The following is a 9,028-nucleotide window of genomic DNA, read 5'->3' as shown; positions in this document are numbered from 1 at the left end:
TTTGGAACTAATTTAACTGAACATAACTCAGTACACTCAGTTATCTAATTTACAACTCAATTTAGACTCATATTGGACCCCTAAAACTTACGGATAACACATACATGCCTCCAGAAAGAATCCCAACTCGAAATTCTTATGCTAATTAAGTTAATTAAACTTAATTAACTATTTACAAGTTGCTATGAGAATAGAATTCGATTTTAATTCTCAGTTTAATTCAAGGACAAACTAAATTGCAATTTCTTGTTGCCATTTCTCAACATAAGTTGTGTATGAGTTCAATGCTATTATGAATTTTTGACAACACACTATGAGATTTTTCTCAAGTTCCATGCTTAATAGTGAGCTTTTGGCAATGCATTATGAGTTTTTTGCTTAATTATGTAATTTTATCCCAATAACATCTCATAAAAAACTTGCAAAGTGTATCTTTGAAAATACAAACATACCACATACTCATCATGTATCCAATCAACCATTATGTTACAAGGAGAGGCCATATCCTTGTGGGTGCCTTCATTTTCGTCAAATGATGCCCAATATGTTAGTGGGAAGCACCACTTCCTTGCGGATGCCCACTATGTTAGTGGGAGGCATCACTCCTTTTTGGATGCCCCTTATCGCAAATCAATAAATCAATTATTGTTTTAATATAACGATTCACTCCCTTACAAATACCCCATTTCAATAACTATAAGGATCTAGGTGGAGGTGGAGTAAGTAGGTTGCCTTATGTTGATTGTCTCATTAACATATGAATAATCAACCATTATGTTAGTAAGAGAAAATCTCACTCCATTATGGATTCACCCATTTTATTGACCATAAACATCATGCCATAGTATAGCTAGAACAAACACATAATTCCTTGTCAATCCCCACTATTTATGAGCACCATTGTAGATTCCCTTTAATAAAGTGTGACTTTCTCTTATATATACTCCCATTTATATAAACATAAAAATCATATATAGTCCCATTTATATAAACATAAAAATCATGGTATATGGGAGAAAAAGGCCTTACTAATTTGTGGAGACTCTAATTTACACAAAAATATAATATATTAAAAATAGAACAAACGCATATTCTCATCATAATATAAGATAATATGAAAAATTACTTAAAATAATCTTAAAAAAAATAAAATATAAATATATATAGTTTAAAAATAGCACCATATAGTTTACTTCTCTATTATTATTATTCTAATTATGGGCATAATGAAATGAAATTAAAATAAATATCATGAACACGCGACGTAACCTGCCGACGGGACATTCACATGCCGGGCCCACATAACCCAGCCTTAACGATATTATAAATACAAAGTTGCAATCACTCGTTTACCACAAACAGATTCTCAACCTTCTCTAGAGTGGAGCGCGTACTCTGCTATCATACCTTCTGATAACCAAGTATTCTCTCCCTAAGAAAACAGTTAGCTTTGGTTTCGAAATGACGAGGAGCAGTGGAAGTATCCTAAACGTGCAGGAAGGATGGGCTATTGTCAACAGGGCCGTGAAAGACAAGAGGTTTGATCTGGAAGAAGGTTGGGCTTTTATTTACAAAGCTATCGTACAGCTGAGTAGCCTGTTGGAAGAAGATGTCAACTTTGAGGTGCGTGTGGACGACAAAATGGCTATTTACACTGTCGTCTACTATATTCGCGAGAAACCGGAACTCTATAATAGATACAGGGATTCCATTAAAGAGTACATAACCTTAACGGTTTCACCGGCTTTGAGGGAACAGACTGATGACCAATTGTTGCCGAGAGAACTTATCAAACGCTGGAAAATTTTCAAGGCCATGCTCCGTTCCATGTTCGCTTTCTTCCAACATTTGGATGTCCGGTATCCCTCCGTTCTTTCAGTCAGAGAAGTTGGAATCGAGTACTTCCGAGACCTTGTTTTTCGGGAAATCCGAATTAATGTGAAGAATGCGGCGATTGTTCTTATTGATGAAGAGCGCGAAGGAGAGCCAAGAGATGAGACCCTTTTGAAAGATATTGTCGCCATTTTTCTGGAGGTTGACATGGATTTCTATACAAATGATTTTGAAGTGGCCATGTTGGAACATACTGCAGATTTCTACTCTCGGAAGGCTTCTTCATGGATTTTAGAAGATTCCTATACGGACTATATGTCAAGGGTGGATGAAGCTTTCATACTCGAGAAGGACAGAGTTGCAAGATATTTGCATAAGAGCAGCGAGCAAAAGGTATTAGAGAATGTAAAGAATGTATTGTTTTCCCATTTGATGACATATCTTCTTGAGGATGAACATTCAAGATGCGCTTCCTTGCTAAGGGAACATAGATATAAAGATATTTTGAGGATGGGGAGGCTATTTGATAGTGTACCTAATGGATGGGAATCAATTGAAAATATTTTTAAGCAGCATGTTATTAGTGAAGTAACATCACCTGTTAAACAAGCTGAAGATGCTGTGCTAAAGCAGAATGCAGGCAGAAGGGATAAAAGTTTATTGTTGCGGGAAGTGTTTGCGTTTGTGAGGAAGGTTATAGAATTACGGGACCAGTATACGAAATATGATGTTGATGTCTTTCAGGAGAATAATATTTTTTCCAGCGTTTTGAAACAAGTATTTGAGGTGTTCTGTAATAAAGGAATTGCAGGAAGTAGCAGTGCTGAGTGGCTGGCTACACTTTGTGATACTGTACTTGAAGAGGATAGCAGCAATGAAACGTTGAGCAGAGACGATGTAATTGAAAATGTGGTGGAATTTGTAGAGTATATCTGGGATAAAGATCGGTTTGTTGAATCCTACGGAGAAAAACTAACTCGTAGAATTCTGCTCGGCAAACGTGCAAATATTGGTTATGTGCAGATCATATTGTCAAAGCTGAAGCAGAAATTTGGTGATCAATTAACGTCAGAGATTGCTGGTATGTTAACGGATTGGACAGGATCCCAGGAGAGACAAAGTAAATTCGATACATATCTTAAAAATAATGGAAATATACATCTGGGAATGGAGTTTACAGCTACAGTGCTGACAACTAGATTTTGGCCAACATACAAGTGCCCTCACATTAATTTACCTCCAGAGATGGTTGGATGTGTTGAAGCATTTACAGACTATTATTCCGCAGAAGCCCAACATCAAAAACTTAAATGGATATATTCCTTGGGATCCTGTACTATAATTGGTAAGTTTGATAGAACATCAATAAAACTGATAGCAACAACTTGCCAAACAGCAATATTATTGTTGTTCAATGCCTCTGAAAAGTTGAGTTATTCCAACATCAAAAAGCACTTGAATTTGGCAGAGGAAGAAATTGATGGACTTCTATATTCACTGGCCTGTGACAAGTACAAAATTCTTCTCAAGGTTCCAGATACAACCACGGTAACTGCATCAGATGACTTCAAAATCAATTTTAATTTTACAGATAAAAAAGGGAAGATAAAACTTCCAATGCCACTGCTGAGCGACAAGAAAAAATCATCATCGGAGGAGGATATTCATAAGGACAGACGTTTTGTTATTGATGCATCGATAGTACGCATTATGAAGGCAAAAAAGGCTTTACAATACAAAATACTTGTGAGTGAATGTGCTCAGGAACTTGAAGGGCTATTCAAGGTAGATTTCATGCAAATTAAAAGGCGGATTGAAGATTTGGTTAAAAGGGAGTTCTTAGAACGAGACAAAAAAGAGGTGGATTTGTTAAGATATATACCTTGAAGAAGCCTATGAAGATAGCACGGAAAGGTGTTGAATGCGTTGGTTTTGCGTTTTCACTCTGTTGTTCTTTATTTTCGTATCATTTAATGTATCATTTAAACTAGATTGGATATCTTTCAGGAAGAAAAGAAGTGGTATCAATGTCCATTCTTGGGTTGAGAGAAAGTTTTTTGTTCCATTTTATTTATCATATTTTATTTTGGAGGATCTGTACAAGGAAATTCAAAATTGTTGTAAATAGGTATTTGGGAAGTTTCATGGAAGTTATAATAATTTTGAGAATATAAATTTTGTGGAACATTTTTTGGTATCATATTTATTATTCTATGTAGTGTATTGTACTAAGAATAGTGTCATTAGAGATATTGTGGTATTTTATATGTTTTGTTATAATAGCTATTTCTAGAACTATTGTAGAAGTTATATACACTTCAATTTCAGCCCACAATCATTATTATGTTTTTTGTGGACATTTTTCTCTGTGTATATTATTTCCAAATTAGGGTTGTAGCATTGTATATGACTAATATTGATAAATTTATGTCATTTTAATGTCACAACCTCAAAACTATAGTTAAGCAAGGGACTTCTATTAAACATAATATTCTCAAGTTTCTATTTTGAAATCCTAGATTTCCTACTTATAGTGGGAGATAACATTCAACATGGATATATTATCTTAGTTCATTGAAGTGTACATAGGTTTATATTCAACTTATGTGGAAGAATCCTACCCTATAAGATTTTAAGTATGAAGAAAATCGCAAGAGATTGTTACTTCAAGTTCAAGGAATTCTAATGCTCATTAATGTGATTCAATTGTTGAAGTAGTCTAGACAAAAGTACTACTTTTAGATAGTCAAGAATAAGAATACATGAAGCACCTTAAGGAATGTTAAAAAAGGGAGAGAGAACATACAATACACCATGAAACTAATCACGAGAACATTGATAAGAAAAATAGACTACATCACAAATTTATGAAAATAGACAGATAAATTTGAGAAGGATTCCATTAACAATAATTACATAGTGTGGCCAATTTAGAGAAATCTCCTTCTAAATGTTAAATAGGGTTGTAGATTCTTTAAGCCGAATAGTGTGGATATTTTCAATTGTCCCTATAAAGATAGATTTAGAGGTTGCTACTCGATTACATGTTCATGGTGATTAGTACAAGTAGGTTATATCGGAGTTATAGGAGAAAAAAATTAGGATTTCGGAGTATGAAGGATATACATTAGATAGTGATGGTTTACTACAATTTCACGGAAGGATTTGCGTGCCATTGAATTAAGAAGTACTTCAATTGATTTTCAGTGAAGCTCATCGAGCCATATACATGTCACATCATATTGTAAGAAGATGTGTGCAGAATTGAAATAAATATTTTTTTGGAAAGGGATGAAAAAGGATATCATGAATTTTATGACAAGGTGAATATAGTGTTACCAAGTAAATGTTGAACTTAGACATCTTCCATGACTATTGCAAGTTCATGCAATACCATAATCAAAATGGGAGGTTATTTTGTTGGACATCATTATGGGGCTACTAATGAAAACAAAGAACCATGATTCTATTTTTTGTGAGGGATAGATTGACCAAAAGTGCTAAATCACACTAGAATATTTTGTATTGGTTCCCTTGAGGCCTTGTAGACCCCACTAAAGTTTAGCACAACTTATTATCCCAAAATAAATGGAAAAATGGAGAGACTAAGAAAACCATAGAAGAAATGTTCGACATGTATGTAATGGATTAACAAAGAATATGGAAATAGTTTTTAGCAATGGTGGAATTTGTATACAACAAAAACTACCATAGTCCCATTAAAAAGGTATCATTTGAGGTCCTCCATGGAAGATATAATGCTCCCTCTCATCACCTTGGAATTCTCCAAGCTCATGGAAGGTGTTACTTTTAGCTAACCTAAACTCCATGGTCTCATTATGAAAATGGGATTACACAATTTCTTATTTTATAAACTTGTTGGAATTAACTTTATATAACAACATTGCATCGTGCTCATTAACTTTCTAGTGATATGATTCTTATCTCAATGTGACCTTTGGATGGAGAGATATGCCCCCTAAAAGTATAACTAATTAGGTGATGCCATGTAGCACCCGCGTGGCCATTGAGCCCTTCATAGCTTGAATCCCTCATGCAATTGGCCAATGGTTAAGCCCTTCATAGCTTGAATCCCCTCCATGTGGCCACCTACTTACATTGAAGACCTATATTAATAATGGGTCCCATTTCCTTCTCCATAGAAAATCAGGGTGTAGGTCCATTATTTTTCATTTATGTGACCATGGTCCTTAGCAAAATCGTGTATATGTCATACACAACCCCACCTTTGCATTAATGTGGCGTCCACATTTCTTAATCTCAATGTCATCATTTTTTCCCCATCATGTTGACATCATATTGATGTCACCTTACCCTGTGACATCCTTTCATGGTTCCATGTATCATCAGAAAATCCTCCCCATGACCACCCCAAATGGCCATTTCTACTTATTGTGTAGCACACTAATAAAATGCTACGTTAGATGATTCATGTCCCTCTAGAATCCTCAGGTGGTGTCCACGTAGCCTCACTAATCCCTTGTGGCACCTACGACCTCAGTCTAGTTAGTGGGTCCTGGTAGGCCTTACGCCCTCAACGAAAATCATGGATTTTCTTATATTTAGTTTAAGTGATATTTGATGGTGCAAGATATTTGGGTCATTGCCATAGGGTCATCCAATTCCCGATCCTTGTAAGCCGGTCATAGCCAAGAGGTCATTGCCTAAAGATACATATCCACACATACAAGAGAGAGCTATCACATACTAAAACTGACCTCTATTGAACCATAGAACTCTATACATCGAACTATACCCTTGATATCGACAAAACCATAGACCTCGAACTCTATGGAACCATAAACATCGAACCTTTCCCAAGAACTCGACCTCGATCTCTCTCCCTTGGTGGAGGTTTTCTACTTTTTCGCTATTATATTTGCCATTCAATTTACTTATTGGGTGGGGAGGTGGAAGAGGTTTGGAATATTGAGCAACGCAAGTCATTCATGCATAATTACATATATAATGATATTGATTTATGATATCTCTAATTACCAATTCTAGTTATTTCATCCTGAAATTCTACATCTCACTGAAAACTACTGCAACATATATAATCTATTTGTTTATTTCATTAGGATACGTAAGCAGGCTCGACCATAAGGCTCGTTAGGGGCTCATCCGAGGTTACGAGGTCAAGGGAGAGGTGAAATCGGTCATTTCCCGAGTGAAAGTGACCCAAAAACGACTTTCAAATTGATGGCGGCGATGGCAGCCTATTGTTCTTCAAGTTGATGGCGGTGGTCGAGTCATGCTTACGCATGATGGCGGCTTTTCTGGCACTTATTTGGTGGGGGGGCCCAAAAGATAGTTGTTCCTCTCCCTCCCATATGAATAGTGAGTCCCTACTGGGCCTTTAGTCGAGTCCCTACCAGGCCTAACCATATGAATGGTTAGCGTTAACACTCCTCTCCTGTTGGTCGAGCCCCCTACCAGGTCCTATCCTCACACGTTACCTCACCATGTGATGCCACTATGTAATCCAGAAACTAGCTTTGTACAGGGGAGTTGGGTTGTGAAACTCCGATTGTTGCGACTGACTACTTACTATGGCTGTGGATAAGGGTTCTCCTTGTTTCTTATTCAATCTGTTGGGGTGAGTTTCAAAGTGATAGGTGGATTGGGGAAGCGGTAATGTGCATTAGTGGTCTACCTGCAGTGGGGAAAGCAGGGCTGGGGAAAGCGACTTTCACAGGGCTGGGAGCTCTCCAACCATAAACTAACACTCACAATATCAGCTATGAAATGCACTCTCCTACCTAACAAATGAAATATCTACACTCACACTCACACTGACAGTACAAGTATATATTCTGCATATCCGGTTTACCAAGCAAAGGTAGTAGTGGATTCAGTTGATGAAGCACCACTAATAGCATATCCACTAGTAACAGAGTGAACAGCCGGGGTAGAAAAGTGATGTGGAGTTGAAGATTCAGATCCATAGCCCTTTCGAGAGCCAATGCAGCGGATTGAACAGACCAGTTCTGGTGTATGAAATCTCCTTCAAGATGTCTATCCCTTTAGTTCATATTCTTATTACTATTATGAAGTATCAACCTAATTTTATCCATATCATTCAACCTTCCCGAGCACGGAAACAATCTACTCAACAGTCTTTCCCAAGTAAGCTACTCCCACATAGTAACCTGGTAAGTTTACACCCTCTTTTGGTGGGTCTAGTTGTAACCCCCAATACCGACCCACTTCATTGAGTTTCAGTGTTGTACTTACCATAACCTACCAGGCCATACCCTACAGAAATGCTTATTCATTGACATGAAGCTCCAATAGGGAAGTAAAGGAGTATTAGTTAGACTGTTGCACCCTTACAATCTAGAAATGCTCAATTAGGAATCTTGACAAATCCTTTCCCATAGTATTCTACCCAGGGCACAGGAGCCTCCATAGCTCCCAAACCCCCTCTTCCTTCTAGTCTATCCGGAGGTTTGTCTATTAATTGGGGTTTTAGATTGAAGAAATTCACCACCCCAATGTCAATGTGGTAACACGTAGGTAGCATAGTCACTGGTACCTCCTCTTCCCCCAACTCGCAAGCACCTTTTGTTTTGTCCAATCCTATTGTAACCTAGATAACTATCCCATCTGCTATTATAGTAGGTGAACTTGCTACTTTTGTTGGTCCTTATTCCTCCATTCCTATAGCTACTGCTGCTAGGAATCTTATCGTACCAAGCCTGAGCTAAACCCTACTTATTTCTAGATTGATTTGCTTAATACACACGCCAACATTACGATATTGGAATTGATTCGCCTCTCCCCGCCCCGCTTGCTCGGGCAATCTTTCTCTTATAGACAAAAAGTGGAAGATGTAGACAACACCTTATTATTTACCATCTTCTTCTCTATCCGCCTTCTTATCGTCTAGGTACGGTATCTTCCAAACGGGATAGAATTCTCTGCTTTTATAATCCTTACTGTCTGTTGATCATACTCCCCCTGCAACCATACTTCATCTGTTTGTACTGCGCGCCTCTTTCTTCTGATTGTCTTCCTCTTGTTATAGACATTTTTGTGCCTTACAGCTCCAAGCATGAAATGTCCATAAACCAAGGGCTCCTAAGTCCTTAAAAGTGTTGTTATAACTCCTAAAGGAACAAGGTCAACAAATTATAGCTTCTCCCAGAAGTTCTCCACCAGAAACTGCTCA

General features: G+C 37.3%; 1 pseudogene; it reads left to right on the top strand.

Moving 5' to 3' along the window:
- Positions 1-1,461: 1,461 nt before the first annotated feature.
- LOC149220457 (cullin-1 pseudogene) lies at positions 1,462-3,720 on the top strand (annotated as a pseudogene).
- The last annotated feature ends 5,308 nt before the right edge of the window (positions 3,721-9,028 follow it).

Source organism: Pinus tabuliformis, chromosome Q (genome assembly GCF_031772625.1).
Source record: "Pinus tabuliformis cultivar Carrire ecotype Pingquan chromosome Q, CPIR1, whole genome shotgun sequence".
Taxonomy (NCBI): Eukaryota; Viridiplantae; Streptophyta; class Pinopsida; order Pinales; family Pinaceae; genus Pinus; species Pinus tabuliformis.
Note: the sequence above shows the minus strand (reverse complement) of the source record. Positions and strands in the feature narration are given on the sequence as shown.